Raw genomic sequence first — 24,739 nt, 5'->3', positions numbered from 1 at the left:
ACCCCTGCTGAGCAGGAACTGACGCAGCTCATCGCTCATGAATGAGGATCCCCTGTCACTGTGGATATAGTCGGGGAAACCGAACAGGGCGAAAATGGAATCCAGGGCCTTGATGACGGTGGCAGACGTCATATCTGGGCATGGGATGGCAAAGGGGAACCTAGAAAATTCATCGACCACACTAAGGATGTAGGTGTTGCGGTCGGTAGAGGGAAGGGGCCCTTTGAAGTCCACGCTGAGGCGTTCAAAGGGGCGGGATGCTTTCACCAGGCGCGCGCGATCTGGTCGGTAGAAGTGCGGCTTGCACTCCGCACAGATCTGGCAGTCTCTGGTGACTGTCCGTACTTCCTCGACGGAGTAGGGCAGATTGCGGGCTTTGATCAGATGGTACAAGCGGGTGACCCCCGGATGGCAAAGGCTGTCGTGCAAGGCACGGAGCTGGTTCACTTGTGCACTGGCACATGTACCTCGGGAGAGGGCGTCTGGGGGCTCGTTGAGCTTGCCGGGGCGATACAAGATCTCGTAGTTAAAGGTGGAGAGCTCGATTCTCCACCGCAAGATTTTGTCATTCTTGATCTTGCCCCGCTGCGTGTTGTTGAACATGAAGGCTACCGACCGTTGGTCAGTGAGGAGAGTGAATCTCCTGCCGGCCAGGTAATGCCTCCAGTGCCGCACCGCTTCAACGATTGCCTGGGCTTCCTTTTCGACAGAGGAATGCCGAATTTCGGAGGCGTGGAGGGTGCGTGAAAAGAATGCCACAGGTCTGCCGGCCTGATTCAGCGTGGCGGCAAGGGCGACATCTGAAGCGTCGCTCTCTCCTTGGAAAGGCAGAGTCTCGTCTACGGCGTGCATCCCCGCCCTGGCTATGTCAGATCGAATGCAGGCGAAGGCCTGTTGTGCCTCGGCCGAGAGGGGAAAATGTGTGGACTGGATAAGTGGCCGGGCCTTGTCTGCGTATTGCGGGACCCACTGGGCGTAATAAGAGAAAAACCCAAGGCAACGTTTGAGGGCCTTGGGGCAGTGGGGAATTGGGAGCTCCATGAGGGGGCGCATGCGGTCGGGATCGGGCCCCAGTAGTCCGTTTTGGACTACGTAGCCAAGGATGGCTAAGCGGTCTGTGCGGAAAACGCATTTCTCCTTGTTGTACGTGAGATTAAGGAGAGATGCGGTGTGGAGGAATTTATAAAGGTTGGCATCATGGTCCTGCTGGTCATGGCCGCAGATGGTGACATTGTCGAGGTACGGGAAGGTGGCCTGCAATCCGTACCGGTCAACCATTCGGTCCATTTCTCGCTGAAAGACCGAGACCCCATTCGTGACGCCGAAGGGAACCCTCAGAAATTGGTACAGACGACCGTCCGCCTCAAAGGCAGTGTAGGGATGGTCTGATTTACGGATGGGGAGCTGGTGGTAGGCAGATTTCAGGTCAATAGTAGAGAAGACCCGGTACTGTGCAATCTGATTGACCATATCAGAAATGCGGGGGAGGGGGTACGCGTCGAGCTGCGTGTACCGGTTGATGGTCTGGCTGTAGTCCACGACCATCCTGTGCTTCTCCCCGGTCTTAACCACTACCACCTGGGCTCTCCAAGGGCTGTTGCTGGCCTCGATGATACCCTCCCGAAGCAGCCGCTGGACTTCGGACCTGATGAAGGCCTTGTCCTGGGTGCTGTACCGTCTGCTCCTGGTGGCAACGGGCTTGCAATCCACAGTCAGATTGGCAAAGAGGGAGGGGGGCTCGACCTTGAGGGTCGCGAGGCCGCAAACGGTGAGGGGAGGTAGGGGTCCACCGAATTTGAGGGTGAGGCTCTGGAGATTGCACTGGAAATCCAGGCCTAGTAGGAGTGAAGTGCAGAGGTCGGGGAGAATGTACAGACGGAAACGGTCGAATTCCACACCCTGTACAGTGAGTTTAACCAGGCAGAAACCCCGGATCGGGACAGAGTGGGAACCGGAGGCAAGGGAGATCTGCCGGTCGGCGGGATGGATCGCAAGGGAATAGCGCCTTACCGTGTCCGGGTGGACGAAGCTCTCGGTGCTCCCGGAGTCGATGAGGCAGGAGGTCACATGGCCGTTGACCAGCACCGATGTGGAAGAGGGTGCCAGGTTGCGAGGATGGGACTGGTCGAGCGTAACGGAGGCGAGCAGTGGTTGGTGGGCGGTTGAGTCAGATGAGTCCGACGAGGAGCGGTAGCGACCCGTGTCCCGTGATGGCGGCCCCTGGAGACGAGATGACGGCATCCGCAGTACCTGTGGGTAAAATGGCGGCGTCCATGGCGCGCACGTTATGGGGTCGGAACAAAATGGCGGCGCCCATGGAACGCACATGGCTGTGGTGGATGAAGATGGCGGCACCCATGGGGCGCACATGGCGGGGGCGGCAAAAGATGGCGGCGCCCACTGATCGCACGTGGGGTCAGGGGAAGCGGACGGCGGGGCCCATTGAGGGAGCGGCTGAGGCGTGGGGACCGGCGGCGCGATAGCGGCGACCGTCCGGGACTGACACACCGCTGCAAAGTGGCCTTTCTTTCCACAAGCTTTGCAGGTCGCTGTGCGGGCCGGGCAGCATTGGCGAGGGTGCTTCTGTTGGCCGCAGAAGTAACAGTGGGGACCCCCAGGGGGTGCGGTGCGGCGGGCAGCGCAGGCATAGTGCGCGGGGGCGGCTGCTGGGGGGGCCGTTTGCGGGGTCCACGAGGGGTGGGACGGATGGGCCTGGGGAGCCGTTTGCGGGGTCCATGAGGGGTAGGACGGGTGGGCCGAGTGGCTAGCGGAGTAAGTGTGCGCACTACGGGAGGCGGCCGTCATGGAGAGCGCCAGGGCCTTTGCGGCCGCGAGGTCGGGGGCGACCCCTTCCAGCAGTCGTTGCCGGATGGGGTCCGCTGCAATGCCTGTAACGAAGGCATCGCGCATGAGTAAGTCCGAATGTTCTGCGGCTGTGAGGGCCCGGCAGTCGCAGTCTCGTACCAGAGGTATAAGGGCCCTCCAGAAGTCCTCAATCAACTCACCCGGCTGCTGGACGCGAGTAGAAAGTTGATGCCTCGCAAACAGGGTGTTCGTCGATGGTGCATAATTCTCCTTGAGCAGTTCCATAGCTGCGGTGTAGTCGGTCGCATCTCGAATGAGCGGAAAGACGCTGGAGCTAAGTCTGGAGTACAGGAGTTGCTTTTTCTGAGCCTCCGTCGGGGGAGGGTGTGCTGAAGAGATGTAGGCCTCTAAGACTGCGAGCCAGTGATCAAAGTCTTTTCTGGCGTGAGGCGAATGTGGATCCAGCTGCAGACGGTCAGGCTTGACTCTGATGTCCATGGTGACTGGGAAATCGTACAGCAATAAATTGTGGCGCTAACAATTATACTCAAAGCCGAGAGACTAGTACAATAGAGGCTTTATTGCTGTACGATGTTGTCCCTCCATCCGCAACTGTAGACTGAGGGTCTGAGCAGCTCTCATACATATTTATACACAAGCTCCCTGTGGGCGGAGCTAGCCGGCAGGGGCTGACCGGAGGAACCTGTATTACAGGTACAGGCATACATCCCCCTACTGCAGTACACATAACTACAGTGGTTATCTCACCACACCGATGCATCAAGAAACCCAGGGACACAATGACGGGATGAGGGTTGTCTTCCAGACTCTGCAGACGCTGTTAGAGGAGTCGAACCGCGTCCACGTGCAGGGAGCGGTGCCGCTCATGGCAGCAACCCAGGCCGACACCGCACGGGTGGCATCCGCGGTGGAGGCAATGGGTCAGGTTATGCAAGGCGGTGGGCTTAATGTGCACGCGTCATCCTCGGCCCTGGACAGGGTTGCCCTCTCACAGGCAGCAATGCGCCAGAGCCAACACGACATTGCCGGCGCGCTGCGGGCCTTGGCCGAGTCTCAGCAGGTCATGTCCCAGTCGCAGCACGCCATGGCACAGTCACAGCAGTCGATGGCACAGTCCCAGCAGTCAGTCGCGGAGAACATCAACAGCCTGACACATGTGCTGGATGGTGTCGTGCACTCACAGGTTGAGATCGCACAGTCCCTGGCGGGAATGTCTAACACCTTGGACTCCGTCTCTGCAAACCTTCGGATCCTGGTGGATACCATTGCAGGCCTCCAGGACTGGCAGCGCCAGGTGTCGGTGGCGCGACGGGGCACCTCCCCGCTCGCACCTCTGTCCCAAAGTGAGGCCCGGGGGCCACCGGGCTCCCCGAGGGAGGCGGAGGTTTCGGGGCCCGTCCCATCAACTCCATCACGGGACGTCCCGGAATTCTCGGCCTCCCCCCGTCCCATCCCTGGTGCATCGGGTGGGCAGCAGGCAGAGCAGGGTGGCACAACGTCACCCGAGACGCCCGCAGAGCAGCCTGGCCCATCAAGGCCGGGTCGCCCCAGGAAACGCTTGCCGAAGGAGAAACGAGTCGAAGGGGGCGATTCGCAGCAGTCCTCCTCCACTCCTGCTGTATCATCTGGGGAATCACTTAGACGTAGTGGTAGGGCCCGTAAGGCAACAAAGAGAGACACTTAGTAAGTTGGCAAGGGTGAAGGGCACAGTTTAGTTGTAGGGGCTAGGGAACCTGTAAATGTTTGTTCACATTAAATGCACTGTTCCACCTTACTTGTAATACCGTGTGATTGTTCCACAACCACAGGAATCGTGATGGTGACCGAGTGTCGCTGGGGTTGACGAGCGGTGAAACTTCGGTGCCGGGTGTGCAGTCCCTGCCCCTCCCCCCACCCCCTCCCAGAGCTAGCCCACGCGGGCAATGACACGTCCGTGACGATCTCAGCGGCCACCAAGGTGGATGGTTCAGCTATTGCCATGGGTCAGACTCTCTCTAACGATTCTGAGCTCACAGCTCTTCGCAGAGCGGGCTGTCATCATTCCACATGGCACTGATCACACCCGCTGACACAGCCATCAATGTTGTGCCATACCGTCTGGATCAAGTGGTAAGCGTGATGTCTAAGTGGAGCAGTGTACACTGAGAGGGGGTGGGGGGGGGGGGCTGTGGTGGTGGCAGTTGTGTGTTGACCCTCTGCACGACTAGCGATGCAGGTGGTGGTTTGGTGTTCAGCAGGGACGTCGCATACGACGCGTGAACCGTGCTGCCACCAAGGCGTCGCGTGCCCGCCGTCCTCGCCGGGTCCGTCGTGCCGCCTCATGGATATCACCAGCACCTGGGTCGTGTCTGCGTGCTGCGCCCGCCACTCCGCCAGCCTCCTCCTCCTCCTCCTCCCTCTCCTCCTCCTCCTCCTCCTCCTCCTCCTCCTCTGTGCTGGCACCACTGCCACTGGCTTCTCCCTCCGCCTCCTGCAGCAGGTCATCTCCCCTCTGCATCGCGATGTTGTGCAGCGCACAGCAGACCACAACAATGCGAGCGACCCTGTCAGGCTGGTACTGCAGGGCCCCTCCGGAGCGGTCCAGGCACCTGAATCTCATCTTCAGGAGGCCAAGGCATCGCTCCACCACACCCCTGGTTGCTGCATGGGCCTCGTTGTATCGTGTTTCCGCATTGGTCTGAGGCCTCCGTATAGGCGTCATCAGCCAAGACCTCAGCAGATAACCCCTGTCGCCTAGCAACCAGCCCCTCAGCCGGGGGGGGGGGGGGGGGGACGTCCCTCAAACATGGCAGGGATGTATGACTGCGCCAGTATGTAGGAGTCATGCACACTCCCTGGGAACCTTGCACAGACGTTCATGATCCTCATGTGGGGGTCGCATTCCACCTGGATATTCATGGAGTATGTCCCCCTCCTGTTTGTGAACACCTCCCTGTCCCCTGCAGGCGGGCGCATGGGGACGTGAACACAATCGATTGCCCCCTGCACCATCGGTATCCCGACCACGCTGGCAAATCCACGGACTCGTGAGTCTTGAGTTGCTCGGTCCTCGGGAAAGGTGATGTAGCGATCGGCGATGGCATAGAGGGCATCGGTCACATCCCGGATACACCTGTGGACCGATGACTGGGAGATCCCGGAGAGGTCCCCGCTCGGAGACTGGAAGGAGCCGGTCGCATAGAAGTTAAGAGCAACCGTCACCTTGATGGCAACCGGGATCGCGTGTCCTCCCCCCGTTCCACGTGGGGCGAGGTGCGCCTCGAGGTGACAGATATGTATCACCGTCCGCCTACGCAGCCGGAGTCTCCTCCTGCAGGTGATATCCGTCATTGTTAGGAAAGAGATCCGGACACGGTACACCCTCGGCCTTGGTCGTCGCCTCTGGTGCCGTGGCTGCACCCTCACTCTCTCCTCCTCCCCCTCCTCCTCCTCACCCCCATGCTGCTCGACGACTGGCAACTCCTCGGCCCTTCCCTCTGCTGCTGCAGCTGGCCCTGCATCCACTGCGGGTTGTGGCTGTGATGCTGCTCCATCTCCAAATGCAGTAGAGCGGCCCCAACCACTGCGCTGAACATAGCCGTTCTGTTCGCAGACATTGTGCTAACCTACAGAAGGGTGGTGGGGGGCAGAGAAACGGGACATGTTAGACGGAGGTTGGTCGACACCTCGGCAGCCGCCTGCCACGGGATACCTGTGTGTCCCGGTGGCCTGGTCGCGCTGCTGACACGCGGGCAGCCTAACCCCTGGTCACTTTCTGCATCCGACGGGCAGTTAACTACGTCCTCTTCACCGGTGCATCAGTGGCCTGTGGCCGTAAGCCACAGGGCAACCAGCGGCCGTGTCCTCGTGACCGGCACGTCATGGCATGCTGGCAGACATTTTGTAACCGGGGTTGGGCGGGTCACTCGCTCACTCTCTCCCTACCCCCCCCAACACCCATTCCCCCCTCCGTCTCACCCACTCCCCCCTCCGTCTCCCACACTCCCCCCTCCATCTCCCCCACTCCCCCCTCAGTCTCCCCCACTCCCCCTCCATCTCCCCCACTCCCCCCTCAGTCTCCCCCACTCCATCTCCCCCACTCCCCCCTCAGTCTCCCCCTCCGTCTCTCACACTCCCCCCTCCGTCTCCCACACTCCCCCCCTCAGTCTCCCCCACTCCCCCCTCAGTCTCCCCCTCCGTCTCCCACACTCCCCCATCCGTCTTCCACACTCCCCCCCTCAGTCTCCCCCACTCCTCCCTCAGTCTCCCCCACTCCCCCCCGCTCTGGACCCCCCTCCCGTTCTCAGGGATGCCTTCCTCGTTGTGGCCAGACTCCAGCAGTGCGCTGAGCGGTGCGCTGAGCGGTGCGCTCACCTCCTTGAAGCTCTCGTCAGCCAGCACGACTGGTTGACGAACTTGAAAAGCAGGTGTGTTGGCCGACGTGAAAACAGTGCGTGATGACGTCGGGACTTCGGCCCATCCGTGCCGGAGAATAGCAGGGGGCCAATAAGTAGCGATTCTGGTCGTGTCGGGGGCGCATTCGAGGCCTTTGCCGGGAATCCCGACGTGTAGTTTGTGCGGGGTTCGGAGAGAGGGAGGGCGTCGGACCTGCGTCGCCGTGAAAATTTGCGCGGCCCGCTATTCTCCGAACCGGCGTGAGTGCGGAGAATCGCGCCCGTACATATTTGTTAAAACTTTCAAACAGCCAAAGAGATGGCTGAGCTCTTCTGCAAAGAATGAATGAAGTCATCAGGACAAAATTGTTCTCAACTCCACACTTGGATAAGCCTTTCAACATTGTACAATACAGAATAGCACTTTATCCAGTGTATAATCTATTCTAATGCATCTGAAGACTTTTCCACTTTTATAATGTTGCTCTTTCATTTGACAGCTTGCCAGTTATCAGCATTAACAACCTGGAAAAATATTAATCTGATTGTTTCATGGTCGTCATTACTGATACTAGCTTTTTAAATCAATATTTTTATTTCAATTAGTTCAATTTACATAACCCAGCTTCCATGATCGGATTTGAATTCATGTAATTGGGTTACCAGTCCAGTTACATAATCATTATGCCATCATACTCCACATCATATAATTTTGCTCGAACACTGGTACACCATTTTTTCCAATGGACTGTCTATATGCCAAGCAGTTCTGCCATTATTAGCTTTTTAAAGTCACTGCCTCTGTTATTTTTAAATAATAGGCCCAGGGCCTAGGTAGGGTGCTCTTTTGGAGGGTTGATGGAGACTTGATAGGTCAAATAGCTTCCTTCTGCACCATAAAGATTATATGGAATAATCTTCTCAAACCCAACTATTTCCAATATCTATAATGCTAACAGTCCTTTCACTTGTATTGGTGCAGAGATCCCCTGCTGGTTAGGTTTTTAAAATATAGAAACCTCTGAGTAAGGTAGAATCCCTTCCAGCTCTGAACTGAACAGAACATATCATTTGAACTACAGTAATTGTTTGCATTAGCTGGTTCACAGATTTAAGATCTGTGATGACATAATAGGCTATAATAGGAGTAAGTGCCCACCCCCCATCTCCAGACTGAACCTTTGTGGCACAATGTAAGGAAATCAAGTACAGCTGAAAGAGACAAAAGCTGAATACACCATCCAATCAGAGCTCTTCCTGTATTTCTTTTGCTAATTGTCAATGTTGCACCATGACAGAAGCAGTTAACAGTGACACAGATGGGCAGGCTCCAGCAAATTCCCATTTAATGAGGAAATCACTTCCACATAGTTAAGTTACTGAATGTACTGATCTTGAGTATAGGCTTTATGTGAAATATTTACTGTGTATGAGCCCAAATTACTCATAGCTTTCGTAGAGATTATTTGAAAACTACTGAATCTAATTAGCCTCAATTCGGATGAGATCAAACCCTTGTGACATTTTTAAACAAATCATGCTGCTATTTTTACTCAGCACAGCTTAATATATTAGGGACAATGTTTGCCCTCTGCTCGAAATGGGCATAAGGTCAATAGAGCTACATGCTGCTCACCCAAAGTTACCATTAGGAGACGTAACTCATTTTAAGGTTCAAGCCTCATTTAAATAGTGCTGCTAATCTGTAGGCACCCACACTGGTTAGGTTGCTTAATGCTTGATTGAACTTGCTGAGCAGGGAAATGTGAGGATATTTTTTCTTCATTCAAAGGATGTGGGCTTCGCTTGCCAGGCCAGTATTCATTCCACACCCCTAATTGCCCTCGCGAAGGTAGTGATGAGCTGCCTTCTTCCACCGCTGCAGTCCATGTGGTGATCCAGAACGTGCCATTTCCCTAGCCAAGCTATTCCAGTACGGTTACAACATGGGCAACTAACCGGCAATGTAGAAAATTGTCCAGGATGTCCCGTATACAGAAAACAGGACAGATCTAACCCAGCCAGTTACTGCCCCATCAATCTGCCCTTTATCTCCAGTAAAGTGATGGAAGGAGTCATCAAGAGTGTAATCAAGTGGCACTCACTCAACAATAACCTGCTCACGGACGCTCAGTATGGGTTCTGTCAGGGTCACTCAGCTCCTGACCTCATTACAGCCTTGGTTCAAACAAGGACAAAAGAGTTGAAGATGAGAGTGACTGCCCATGATGCCAAGACTACATTTGACCAGAGTCATTGGGAGTCAAGGAAAAACTCTCCGCTGGTTTGAGTCTTACCTATCGCAAAGGAAGACGGTTGTGGCTTTTGGAGGCCAGTCATCGCATCTCCAGGATATCACTGTGAGTGCTCCTCAGAGGAGTGTCCTAGGCCCAACAATCTACAGCTGCTTCTTCAGTGACCTTTCTTTCATCATAAGGTCAGATGTGGGGCTGTTTGCAGACAATATCCCGGCTCATAGCCTTTATAGTATTCAGTCCCTTGAGCCATTTCTTGATGTCACATGGAGTTCATCAAAATGGCTGAAGAATGGCATCTGTGATGCTGGGGACCTCCGGAGGAAGCCAATATGGATCATCCACTTAGCACTTCTGGCTGAAGACTGTTGAGAATACTTCAACCATATCTTTTGCACTAGTGCCCTAGGCTCCCCGATCATTGAGGATGGGGATATTTATGGAGCCTCTTTCTCCAGTGAGCTGTTTAATTGTCCACTACCATTCAAGACTGGATGTGGCAAGACTGCAGAGTTTAGACCGGGGACAGAATCTTCCCAAAAAATGACAAAGTGTCAGGTTCTGTCTGAAAACTGCTGTGTTTCTCCCCAGACAGACAGCTTGGTTTTCTCTTCAGATCTTCTGACATATTGTCAAAAAAAAGCAGATTGACACGTTTTGCACCATCACACTGGCTTTACAGAGGTGGGGCACCATTTTAAAGGGTGCCCTGATCTCATTGTGGAAGTAAAGGCCCTCAGCATTATCGCCCAAATCGGGGCTTCAGTGCTCCATGCACCCTCCAACATTGGCCCCACCCCTACATATTGGAACCCCCCCCCCCCACCCCAAATGGGGTTCTCTGGAGACTCCACCAAGGTGCCAACCTGAGGGCTATAATCACCTCTGAGCCCTTGGTGTGGTCATCATCGCTGGGTCCCATTTTTGGAAACCAGTGGTGACATCACGTTGTGGGGGGTGGGGGGGTGGGGGGGGTGGTGGTAGACATCTGGGGATGAATTCTCCAACCCCCCGCAGGGTGCCCTCAGCGGCGATTCTCCGGCCCGCGATGGGCCGAAGTCCCGTCGCTGACAGGCCAATCCCGCCAACATGGTTTAAACCACCTCTGTGCCGGCAGGATTGGCGGCGCGAGTGGGCCCCTGGGGTCCTGGGAGGGGCGCGGGGCGATCGGATCCTGGGGGTTGACCCCACGGTGGCCTGGCCCGCGATCGGGGCCCACCGATCGGCGGGCGGGCCTGTGCCGTGGGGGCACTCTTTTTCTTCCGCCACGGCCTCCACCATGGCGGAGGCAGAAGAGACCACCCCTACCACGCATGCTCCGGTGGTGACGTCAGCGGCTGCTGATGCACTGGCTCATGCGCGGACCGGCGAATGCCTTTCAGCCAGCTCTGACGCCGGGCGGCGTAGCACCAAAGGCCGTTGGCACCGGTTTTGGCTCCATCGGCGGAGCGGAAACCACTCCAGCGCGGGCCTAGCCCCTAAAGGTGCGGAGAATTCCGCACCTTTGGGGAGGCCCGACGCCGGAGTGGTTTGCGCCACTCCGCTACACCGGGACCCCCCGCCCCGCCGGGTAGGGGACAATCCCGGCTCTGGAATCCCCAGAAGCAACCCTGCGTTTAAGTAAATGAATTTAAATTCATGATAATCAGGATCACGCCTTCGCTGGCCGTGAACCTGATTATGTTAGCAGGGAGGATCCAGGAAAGTTGCTAATTCTCGCGGAGGCCAAAAAGAGGCATTGCGCCCATGGCAAACAAGCCTAGAAAATTGCTGCCCTGATCTGTTGGTTGTACAAGTGCAAGTTCTTTCTTCTTTCTATGAACATACGAACGTACAAAGGATTAGGAGTAGGACTAGTCCATGTGGCTCCTCGAGCCTACAAGGCCTTTTATAGATTATGACTGTCGCCCCAACTTTGACATTACTGTCTGTCCCCATACCCTTTGATGCCCTTGTCTCACAGGTCATTAGAAGCCCCTGGGTGGTCAGGGACAAGGCAGATTTGGGTAACTGTCTGTGTGGAGTTTACACCTTCTCACCATGTCTCCATGGGTTTCTTTCGGGTGTCCCAGTTTCCTGTCACAGCCTGAAGATGTGGAGGTTAGGTGGATTCGCCATGCTACATTGTTTAATGGTGATATAGTGGTTAGCAATGCTGCCTCACAGCGCTAAGGACCCGGGTTCGATCCTGGCCCCGAGTCACTGTCCGAGTGGAGTTTGCACATTCTCCCCTTGTCTGTATGAAAGATGAGTCACAGCCACAGAAACCAAGGGAAAAGAGTTCCAAGGGAAAATAGATACCCACCAATGATGCACAATTGTAATTTAGATGATAAGAAAATTGGGCTTGTTGTACTGCGCCACAGAGTCATGTGGCCTGAAGTTCTATTATCCTGGATCACAGAAACTGAAGAGCCATTTTGATGTTAGCAAGAATTAGTGCTTTCAATGAAAGTTTTTTTTTCTCGATGAATATCTGTCTTTACATTTTTTTCTAGAGTTGGGTGTAGAAATAGATCTGGACTGAGATGATCAGCCACTCTACCAAATTGTCCCATCTGCTTTAAAAGTATGAAAGCAAGAATAGAAAACAACATATTTGACTTGAAATAGGCAGTGATAAAAGAAGAATTGACACTCGGGAATAGTTTGAAATAAAGTAAAATATGTGTCTGAAAGAAATAAAAATATCCCAATAGCTTTAAAAACATATAACACTAAAAATAAGAAAAGTAAACCTGAATTATTTAATGGGAAAGCAATTTCGTCCCACTTCAGCACCGAGCGAAAGTTTTTTTTGTTTCCTTTGTGGAAGGTTGTGTTTTATGATCTTGGCTCAAAATGAGTTTAGTCGAGCCAATTCAGCCTTTAGAATCAGTTCAGGCTCAGCTTGACCTTACAGTCTGATTTGTTCATTCCTAATACGTGTTCAGTCACAGCCACATGATCAGATTTTAGGTTTCCTACTGGTTTACTCTTTTCAGGTGTGGGATAATTTAGATTATAAAGTTCCACCCTCATTATAAATCATTCCTTGTACTTTCATGGGTCTCAATCAAGTATTTCAAAATTTATCTTGGTTGCAAAAGCAATTGTTTTGCTATGACACTATTTACTGTAAAGCTCTTGGACTCACTTTGGATGGTACTTTAAAGCGGAGGCCGATGATGTATAATCATTTCCACTTGATTTAACAAAACCTGTTTACATGTAGCTAAATGACGACCTAATTAACCTTTCTTCTATTGTTTGAAATTTATATTTTTGTTAATGTTCCATAATGTAAGAAATGTCAATGCTGTGAAACTGAATAATTTCAAGAATCAACAGCGGGCATTCCTAAACGAGGTACAAAGTGAAGTTGCCTTTCCATTGGCCCAAAATCAGAACTACTTCCCGGAGCACACATTATTGTAACTTCTCACATCTCATTATCAAATCCCCCCATATAAGACATAGATTGGGCAGTCGTGCCGAGTAAGTCTGAAGTGCAGCGTTATCCTTCATTTTCTGGAATATCAAGTTGATTCTTATGTTGGAGGCAGCCCCATATATATACTTTCACCACACTAAACACAGATATCTACCATCACCCTGATGAAGACATTCCTGCAGCTTGGCACCACAACTGTGGAAATGTTATTATTTTTAATTTGGTCTTGAGCTTTGAATGACATTGGCAAGATCCTCATTCATTCCTCAAGCCTAGTTGCCCCGAGGAGGTGGTGGTGGTGGGCCTGCTACTTGAGGTACCAACTTTTTTAATGTTTGCATTATTTTCTGGGGCACTTCAAAGTGAATTAGTAATCACTATGTAGTGTCAGACTAGATTTGTGTGGTGTGCAGGGAGAGTGTTAGGGCTAGCTTGTTCCTATTCCTCAAGGACTCTCGTCACTCAGTTGTGTTTTTACAACAAGCTTTAACTTGCATTGCCATTTTGTTTCTGAGGTCGACCAACAAATTACTAGATTTATTGATTTCATTTCATAATTTTCCATATGGCTGGATTGGAACTAATGACACCTCTGGTTTGTTATTAGCATATAATGGCACACGTTCCTCCCTCTGTACTTGAAGAGTAAGTATGGTACAGTATTTTATGATTATATATTCAGGGATCATTGCATACCAGGATTGGTCTTTAAAAAGACAGTTGTTGCAGCTTCTGAAGCTCCACATTATCATTACTCAACAGAATATGATGCAAGTTTGTCTTGTTAAGGTAGTTGGGTCAATGTACTCACATGTTTTATAATGAACTGTACTGGCCATGAGAAATTAATGGTATCCATTGTTTGTATAAGTAGAGTGTAAACTCCTTCTTACCAGCAGTTCAATCGTCAACCAATAGCTCATATATAGGGGGTAATGTAAATGGGCTGTTCTGGGCCATGTGCCCAATTTGCAGCATTATTGGCTTCTAAAAAAGCAAGCTATATCTGGCTAATTGAAGTAAGAAGTCTTACAACACCAGGTTAAAGTCCAACAGGTTTGTTTCAAATCACTAGCTTTCGGAGCACTGCTCATTCCTCAGGTGAGGAAGGAGCAGTGCTCCGAAAGCTAGAGATTTGAAACAAACCTGTTGGACTTTAACCTGATGTTGTAAGACTTCTTACTGTGCTCATCCCAGTCCAATGCTGGCATCTCCACATCATGGCTAATTGAAAGGTAAGTTAGGGTGGCAACCCTAGGACAAATCTGCAGGCTGTTGGGTGCAGAGGCGGGCTGGGCGCAAGACCTGTTTCTCTGCTTCAACAGTGTTGAACTACATAAAAAATAAACTGTAACTTCTGAGCTCCAGGGCATTGTATTGGGGGCGTGCAAAGATGCACTGTGAATCTCTTTGGGAAGTAACAGGTAAGATTTGCATCGCAATTGCCCAGAAGTGTAATATAAACCTCCCCTGGGCAATTGCCACTGGGAACCATATGAAAGTATGATTTCGGCAACCTTTGGATGGTACTGACCAGGTTACATAATTATCCAGACGAAGTTGCAAGTATTAAAACTACTTTTAACTTCTGGGAAACTATTGTATAGGCCCAAGGGTCTCCACTCAAGGGACTACTCAATCTTTCTTCATAAGTCAAGTACATCATTCTGAACTCAATCTGGTGAACTGTTATATTTCCTTGTTGCTGCAAAGAGAAAAGGTATGGAGATGCCCACACTCTCTATTCTTGTAAAACACGATGAGTGGGTTATTGATGGTGTTGCTCATACACACAAGATAGTGTCTGCTCAAAGCCCATGCAAACACTTTGCTGATGATATAAGACCATAAGACATAGGATTTTATTGCCTTTTGAATCCACTAATCAATTGACTGTTTCCCAGTTAAGCCTCACCTTAGCTAACCTTGTTCTGCCAAGTAGAGCAGGAAAGTTTCCATGGACAACATGAAAAGACAACTTCACCACCCACTCATTTGCTTCTACTCTCACCACAATGCATCTTTTTAATGGTATGACATGTTCATTGTACGTCACAGAATTCCTATAGTGCAGAAGTAGGCCCATCGAATCTGCACCGGCCCTTGGAATGAGCACCCTACTTAAGGCCACACATTTAGGCTATCCCTGTAACCCAATAATCCCACCTAACCTTTTTGGATACTAAAGGGCAATTTAGCATGGCCAATCCACCTAACCTGCACATCTTTGGACTGTGGGTGCAAACGGTACACCCAGAGGAACCCCACGCAGACACAGGAGACAGTGCAAACTCCACACAGACAGTCGCCCAAGGCCGCAATTGAACCCGGGAGCCTGGAGCTGTGAGGCAGCAGTGCTAACCACTGTGCCACCACACGCCCGGTAATACTCGGGAATGATATTTGACTGTTTTAAAGGCAGATGCTTCAGCTTCTGATGATAAATTGCCTCAGGTATTAGCGACACTGCTGGACCCGTATCCACTTCCATTTTAATTTCACGGCCTTCAAGTTTTGGATTAGCCCAAAATGTTGTTGATCGCCCTCTGTTGACAAGACACATTGCTTAAGCTCTTGCAGTAGCTCAGTTTCATTTTATCTTTTAAGTGATCAAGAGTTTCATCCACTAAATTGAAGACACTGCTAGATTGTTTCCTGATGTTTTTCTTCTCACACCTTCTTGTTGTAGGAGAAATTTTCTGAACCCAACACACCGTGTGTGGTGATATGATTTGCATACCTGTCTGCCATTGGGGCAGAACACCGGCTTACCATTGGCCCTGGTCGGTCATGTGCCTCTCGACCGATTGGTCGAGAGGCTGAGTTAACCACGCCTCCTTGCCGAGGTATAAATAGTCAAACGTCCGGCGGTCGTCCATTTTATTGTAGACGACCGCAGGGCTAAGTTCTAGTTTATTAAAGCCTAACTTTTGTAAAGCAACTCGTCTCTCGTACAATTGATGGCACATCACCGTGGCAATATGGCCCTTTTTGGCACAGTTATTTCTGTATTTAATTTACTCCAGCATTCTCCCACTGACTGTCCAACCTGTGTACAATGGTGACATAGTTACACTTTTGCAGCCTTGTTCCTTTAGGTTTCCATAATCCTCATCCCAATGTGTCCATGGCGCTTGTTTTTCCTACCATTTTTTGATCCTGGCTTCTTGGGTCTACACCTCCTCCCTCACAACTGTGTTGGAAAGGCTGGTACAAATAACCCCTTCAACAAGCAGCGAGGAATTCTTTCCTCTTTTTTTCCTGAGTAATTGGACTTTTCACCCAAGTAGTTACCTGTGCAGAGTGGGCAGGCTTTGAAATCCCCGTCCCTGCAGCCCAGACCCCACTCACCTCAACGCAAGCAATTCTTCCTCGGCTGTCTTATTTTGTTATTCACAGTTGCTGTTAAAAACTTTTGTTTAACCTTCACATCGGCGGCAGTGCTTCGCCTGACGTCTGTGTGTGTGCAAGTCTGGTCCCAAGAATCTTCCGTCGTTCCTGATGCCGTCCCACAATTAGTCGACACAAATCATCTTTCTAGTGATTTTCCTGCCTCGATCCTCATTGCCAGTTTTCTCTCCTGTTATATTTCTTTGTTGCTGCCAAGAGAAAAGGTATGGCTGTGCCCACACTCTGGATTCTTGGTAAACATGCTGAGAGGTTTATTAAGCGTGTTGCTCATGCAATCAAGATGGTGATTTGTCCAAATCCCACATAAATATCTGCTGACTTCACCACACATCACATGACACAAAACCAGCAAGAATATATTCACAAATACATAACATGAACCTTCTCTGAACCACATCTAATATTTTCACAACCTTTCCCAAGTAAAGGGACCAAAACTGAGCACAGTGCTCCAATGCAGTCTTACCAATGCCCCACACAGTTGAAACAGCACTTTCCTACTTTTATGTCAAAATTCCATCGTCTTCCTTATTAGCTGCTGCGTCTGCATACTAACTTCATGCACGGAGATACCTAGATCCCTCTGAACCTAAGCATTTTGAAGTTTTTCTCTATTTAGATAATTAGTTGCCTTTTTATTCCTCCGACCAAAATGGATAACCTCACACTTATCCACGTTAAGTTCCATCTGCCAAATTTTGGTCCACTCACCTAACCTATCCATATAGAACATAGAACAGTACAACACAGAACAGGCCCTTCAGCCCTCAATGTTGTGCCGAGCAATGATCACCCTACTCAAACCCACGTATCCACCCTATACCCGTAACCCAACAACCCCCCCCCCCCCCCAACCTTACTTTTTTAGGACACTACGGGCAATTTAGCATGGCCAATCCACCTAACCCGCACATCTTTGGACTGTGGGAGGAAACCGGAGCACCCGGAGGAAACCCACGCACACACGGGGAGGACGTGCAGACTCCGCACAGACAGTGACCCAGCCGGGAACCGAACCTGGGACCCTGGAGCTGTGAAGCATTTATGCTAACCACCATGCTACCGTGCTGCCCAATATAAATTTAGAGTACCCAATTCATTTTTTCCATTTGTAAATTTCTTATTTCCTTATCGCAACTTGCTTTCCCACATATTTTAGTGTCATTGGAAAATTTGGCTATAGTGCATTCTATCCCTGCATCCAAGTTATTAATATGGATGTAAATAGTTGAGACCTAAGGAACTGTCCTTCCCTTGCCAACCAGGCCCAACTCTCATCACTCCCTCCGGACCTGATCGACCCTGCCTGACACCCCCACCCCTCATACCCAAAGCATGAACCAAGGACCCTTTTGACCTCCGCCCTGTTGACCTCCGACCCCCAACAACTCCAAACCCACCAACTCCAACCCCCGATCTCTGACCCTCCCCCCATCTCTGACCCCTCCTCCCCACCTCTGAACCCCACCTCACCTGAAATCCTATCTGCTTTCCTGACACTGACCTGGCCTGTCACGGACCTTTAATCCTCAGTGGAACTAGTGCCATAAAAAAGGGATGTGGACTCCTTCCGTTTGACTCAGCTACACTTCGATGCTAATCCCGGGCATTTGCTGCACGACCTTTATCTCATCCAGCTTGATTTGGATGAGGTAGGATCAACAAAATTAAGGTATGAAATTGAATCGTGTGGCAACCGTGCTGATTGCCATTCCGACTGAATTCAGGCCTGATAATAATAAAACCAAAAACATCCCTCCAATCCTCAACCCCTCTTAACGTTGTGGGTCAGGTGAACTCCATGATATACTTTGGTGTTCTCTAAACCCTGGCCCATAATAAGAGGTATGAGATATTAGACACCTTTCAGGAGGAGTTAGATTGAATAACTTGCTCACAAACTGGTTCTCAATAAAGATTTAATTTGAATCTGGCTCTCAAATATTTGTGTGCAAACTTGAAAAGATCTTGTAATGAATCTCAGCTTGCGATGGTGAAAAGTGTACCAGTAAATTCAGATGTACGACAACAGAAAATGTGTTTGCAAGAATAGGAACCTAACCACCAGAGAGCCTAATTTAAAGAAATAATCTTCCTGGTCATTCCTTGATGGCCCATTTTACAGCTTGAGTTATACAGACCAGGAATAGAATCATGGAAACCACAGCAGATGGCTGCAGCTTTGATTCTATGTGCTGAGCTAATGGTTGCAACCTGGGCAGAATTGAGGGAGTTGCAGTTCAGCCTCTCTGGGTTAGGGTGTGTGAGTTTGATTCCAGCTCAGTGACTCCTGCTGGAGTAAAGTTAGGCCATTGTGATGCTTCACAGCTGAATAGATCAACTATTGTTCAGGCTCAGATATGAAGAATGTCCTTTTGACAGTATGCTGGAAGGCACTAATGTCTGGAATTGTGCTATAACCAGGCCTGCCTCAAAGAGGGCAGAAAAATCAATGGATCGAGTTACCGCAAGGCCAGAAAGATTCCGTGCCTTAGGCAAAATGGTGTCGGAACCCTGATTCCAGAGGTTCAGCTCCCCCCCGCCCCACTCCCATCACCACCCATTTCTGCAGGGGGTGATGTGGATTGGGTGGGGTTGTAATTGGTGTCGTTTACAGCGGCAGCTGCATTTGTAAAAGTGCAGCTGCCTTCAAACAGATGCAATTTTAATCAACCTTTCAACTGGCCTTTCAGCCAGCCCACCTCAGCACCCAACCACCCCTGTGCTTGCCTCCATGTTGTTTCAAGCGATGGTGAGCCCACCTGACTCCTGTTAATACCTGTGCCCCCAGGATGAAAATCAGAAGTCCAGGGCACTTTCTCCCAATCCAGATTTGCAGCATTGGGAATTTGGGAAAACTCAGCCAAATGTAATTTCAATAATAATAACTTGTCACAAAGAGACTTACGTTAACATTGCAATGAAGTTTCTGTGAAAAGCCTCTAGTTGCCACATTCCAGCGCCTGTTCGGGTACACAGAGGGAGAATTCAGAATGTCCAATTCACCTAACAGCACATCTTTCAGGACCTGTGGGAAGAAACCGGAGAAGCCGGAGGAAACCCACGCAGATAAGGGAGAACATGCAGACTCCGCACAGACAGTGACCCAAGTCGGGAATCGGACCTGGGACCCTGGTGCTGTGAAGTAACAGTGCTAACCATAGTGCAACTGTGCCGCCCACACAGCGTACACGCCCACACAAAAAGTACTGTGAGAGGGAAAGCAGAATATCTCATTGCTGTTTGAAGGATCAAATCGGGAGCAAACAAATTGCAATGTTCCCCTCTATTACCAGAGTGCATACATTTTAGAAGTACATCTTTGACTGTAAGGCCTTTTTGGGATGGCTTTGGGATGTGAAAGGCATTACCTAAGGGTATGTTTAATGTAACTTCCTTCTACTTTTTCAATTCCCATGAGAAAATTAAAAGCAATATAAAGTATTTATTTAAAATCTCTGCCATATCTACATCCTCCATTATTATATTTCCTTATATCCCTGAGTGGTTCCATCCTCTCCTTTAATTATTGTCCTATTTTTATTGACTTACAAAAACGTTTCCTCTTTTCTTTTATACTACCTGCTAGCCTTTTATTTTTCTCACTTCCAAACTCTTTTCAGCTTAATTATTTCTATTTACATATGGAACTCCATTTTGTTGCATCTTATATGGAAATTCTTGTTATAGCCTATCTATTTAGCCTTGGGTACCACTCCTTCCTCTGAGTCAGAATATTAGGTTCAAGTCCCAATCCAGGGAACACTCCAGTGCAATTCTGAGGCGGCTTTGCATGATCAGAGGTGTTATAATTTGAATGAGGAAAAAAACAAAAGAGATAGAGAGTTCCAGATGAAGGCACTGGAAATTAGTGGGAAGCTGCCAAAAGGTAGAGGGGAGCTTAATCCGAGAACAGAACCCAGTGATGGTATGTTTACATTTATACAGGCCCTCCTAAAATTTGATGAGAAGGAGGTAGAAACCTTTTTAGGGTTTTTGCGAAAATAGTAACCCAAATGGAGCGGCCAAAAGAAAAGTGGGGATTACCCATGCAGAGTAAATTGAGGGGGCAGGCACAGAATGTTTATGCTTCCCTGTCAGAGCGGGTGTCTAAGAATGATGATGAGGTAAAAAAGGCTATTCTGTGGCTCACGGTGACGAGGGCCAGGGTCCAATGACAGCCCCAGGTCACTGTCCATGTGGAGTTTGTACATTCTCCTTATGTCTGCGTGGGTCTCACCCCCACATCCCCAAAAAATGTACAGGGTAGGTGAACCGGCCACGCTAAATTGCCCCTTAATTGGAAAAAAAGAATTGGTACTCTAAATTTACTTTAAAAAAAGGCTATTCTGGATGCATACAAATTGGTTTCCGAAGCATATAACCAAAAGTTTCAGAATTTAAGGGGCTTGATTCTCCGCTGTTGGGTTTCTCCATTGCGCCCACAGCCCGGGGATTTCCCGACGGCGTGGGGCTGCCCACAATGGGAAACCTCATTGGTTGACTGGTGAGACGGAAAATCCCGGGGTCGCGCTGCCCCCTGGGATCGAGAATCCCACCCAAGGAGACAGCCAGGCAGACTTATGCAGATTTGAAAGGGTTAAGCAGAACAATTTTGATATTGGTATTTGATAAGGCCTATTGCCTTTTTTTAGATGCTTAAAGATTTGAAAGATCCTCATCACCTTTTGGTCTATCACGCAAGTTGTAATTACTCAACAGCTCAAATCTTTGCTGATTTTCAGCCTGAAGTCAACTGTCACAACCTCACTGCCACAAGTGTTCAAGATATTTTGGGCAGGTCTTCTCCTTTCTCCCCCCAGCCACGTGTTTCTCGGCAGTGGGAGGCAACCCCCTTTCATTGCAGCGGTATTCTCTCTTCCAGCCGCTGTCAATGGGATTTCCCATTGAAGCCACCCACTCAGTCAAGAAATCCATAAGCGGGGGTGTGCTGCCGGCTGATCCAGAGAATCCCGTCGCCAATGAATGGCCAGGAATTTCGGTCAATTAACTCTCTGCAGACCAGAATGTTAAGATAGGGGACTGAATTGGTGGAAACCATTAATTATAATCTGATTTAACAAGACCCCCAAATTCTATCTGCAATAATTGATGCTATTCAGCGACCCTATCGCTCCAGGCGCGTATCCGGACGCAACGGGTGTATTGCGAGTGAGCCCCAAATTGGACTCCGCACTGGGCTGATCACGAGTCACCCTGGCACTCACCCTGGCTCCTGGACACCATAGAATTGCCAGCCTGGCATTTTGGAAGTGTGACTTTGGCACTCTGGCACTGCCACCCTTTCCCGGGGGCCTTCGCAAAGTTGGGGGATGAAAAGGATCAAAAGATACGCGGTGGGGGAGGGTGCAAAGATCAGGTTGATGGACAATATACCGCCCAGATCCCTCTAAGTGTGACCTCAGCAGGGAGAAAGTCCCTGAAGCCAAGAAATATGCAAAGTGTCGTTGGATAGTGGGATTTTCCGCAGTGTTGCAACCACCGAGAAACACCTTACTAGATGTGCCGTTGAGAGGACTTTAAGTTGAGTCCTTTGTATCACCCCCAACATATTTATCGGAAAATAATGAGTGAGGTACGTTGTGCCATTTTCAAACCAGCTTAACATAGCTTCCTCCAACACCTGGATATGTCAGCTTCAGACAAAAGAATAACCTTGGGCAACATCCAACTGATATGATATCCCAATACTCTCCCAAATGTTTAACCAAGTTTTCCAGGTCTCATTGGATATCATCTGCACACAAGGATATTTTATAGATTTTGGGTCAGACTCTGATCTCCTCAGGTTTGGGGCACTTTCTAAATTTGTTCAATGTTTCAGTGAAAATACAAATTGGCACATGTTATAAATATCCCGTTGTTAAATTCAGAAAGCAAGATGAAGGCCAATTCATTTTATGCAGAGCTCCAGCAATATTAAAAAGAGTAAATATGAAATTAAATCCAGAGATGATTTGACTCCAAGTTTATATTTAAGTGCCAAAAGTTCTGAAAGGGAGGAAAGACACAGGAAAGTAAAGAGCTTCACAAATTAAGATTTTTAAAAAAACAACGAAATTGTATAAAATGCCCTGATTTCAACACAGTGAGGAGGTAGAGAGGGGAAAGAGCATAAAAGGTGGCAAATTTTGGTCATTAGTATTTTTCATAGAATTTACAGTGCAGAAGGAGGCCCTTCAGCCCATCGTGTTTGCACCAGCTCTTGGAAAGAGCGCCCAAGTCTACGCCTCCACCCTTTCCCCGTAATCCCACCTGACCCTTTTGGACACTAAGGGCAAATTATCATGGCCAATCCACCTAACCTGCACATCTTTGGACTGTGGGAGGAAACCAGAGCACCCGGAGGAAACCCACGCAGACACGGGGAGAATGTGTAGACTCCACACAGACAGTGACCCAAGCTAGGAATCGAACCTGGGACCCTGGAGCTGTGAAGCAACTGTGCTAACCATTGTACTGCCGCGCTGCCCCTTAAATTACAGAAAATAAAAGCTCAAAGGAGCACCAATCAAGAGTGTGACTGAGTGCCAAAACTTCACCTCAGATATGATCTCAATATTTTAGTCTTGGACAGATTGGCCTTTATAGAGACTTTGAGAACAATTGAGAGGAGAAGAAATTATTGGGATAGATGAAAAAAATGCCAGTGATTTTTGTGTTAGTTCTTTTGACCTCCCACCGTGATGTTGTCAGAAAGCTCAGAGAAATTCTATAATAGCCTTTCACACTTGAAATTATGGTAGGGGATTGGGCAATACAAGTGGAAATCCAATCCCTAAATTTCTTAAACAGTGAGATTCGAAGAGATGATTTGGCCAACAATGTTGACAGATGATGGAGTATAAAGATTGAGCAAAGATAATGGATGGCAGCTGTTGGTTAGTCTTGCCTGAAGGACAAAAGAACTTGGAATAATTTATTTGGAAGCTTCAAAGGAACAAGGGAAGTCAATTTCCTTTGGGGTTCTCCCTACTGTCTCCCACTTCAACTTCAGCAAAGCTAATTTACATATGCAGAGTTTCCCACAAAGGTTACAATAGTTTATGAGGGGACAGCCTGAGGGAGCTCACAGCAAATATTTTTATAACTCAACTGAGGGATGTGTAGGAAACCTGGGTTCTAAGATTAAGCTTTCATACTTCTATGTATTGATTATCTTCTATGTATCTATAGGGCAGCACAGTAGGATTGTGGATAGCACAACTGCTTCACAGCTCCAGGGTCCCAGGTTCAATTCCGGCTTGGGTCACTGTCTGTGCGGAGGCTGCACATCCTCCACATGTGTGCGTGGGTTTCCACTGGGTGCTCCGGTTTCCTCACACAGTCCAAAGATGTGCAGGTTAGGTAGATTGGCCATGATAAATTGCCCTTAGTGACCAAAATTAGTGTTGGGTGGGGTTACTGGGTTATGGGGATAGGGTGGAGGTGTTGACCTTGGGTAGGGTGCTCTCTCCAAGAGCCGGTGCAGACTCGATGGGCTGAATGGCCTCCTTCTGCACTGTAAATTCTATGATAATCTATTATAGCACTTGGGGAGAATGGGATCAAAGGCTATGGGGAGAAAGGAGGATTAGGCTATTGAGTTGGATGGTCAGCCATGATTGTGATGAATGGCGGAGCAGGCTCGAAGGGCCAAAAGGCCTCCCCCTGCTCCTATCTTCAATGTAACAATACAGCAATTATTGCCTGGGCAGATGGTTTGAAAGAAGTTGATGAAGGTAGTTTGAATGTAAATCAAGAAAATAGAGATATTAAAAAATCCTTCATGTTAAATTTTCACCTACCAAAACTATGCCCATCTTTCCTGGAACTTCATGATTCAATCCCTCCAATCAGGTGATTGCCTCTGTCGCACGAAAATGACTCTTATCAAAGTCACAAATTACATCCTATGCGACTGTGACAAAGGTAAACTTCTCCCCATCTTCTCGACCTGTCTGCAGCTTTTGACATGGTTGAGCAAATGATCTTCCTCCAACACTTCTATCATTCAGTTGGGTGTGACTGCTCTCACCTGATTCAATTCTTATCTATCTAATCATAGCCAGAGAATCACCGTGATTTTCCTTTCTTCAACTGCAGTTACCCCTTGTGTACCCCAAGGAGCTACGTTTGGCCCCTCCTAATTGTCAAATATATGCTGTCCCTCAGTGACAACATATGAAAACACATCAGTTGAAAACTGAAATGAAAATGAAATGAAAATCGCTTATTGTCACAAGTAGGCTTCAAGATCTTTGCGCTCCAGCCTTTTGAGCATCCTCGACTTAAATTGTTCCAAAATTGGTGGTGGTACCTTCAGCTACCTGTCCATAAGATCTGGAATTCCTTCTCTACCCCTCTCTGCCTCACTTTTCTATTTTAAGGTATTCCTTAAAATCTGCCGCTTTGACCAAGCATTTGGTCATCTGCCTTAA

This window comes from Scyliorhinus canicula, chromosome 10 (assembly GCF_902713615.1).
Source record: "Scyliorhinus canicula chromosome 10, sScyCan1.1, whole genome shotgun sequence".
NCBI lineage: Eukaryota > Metazoa > Chordata > Chondrichthyes > Carcharhiniformes > Scyliorhinidae > Scyliorhinus > Scyliorhinus canicula.
Note: the sequence above shows the minus strand (reverse complement) of the source record.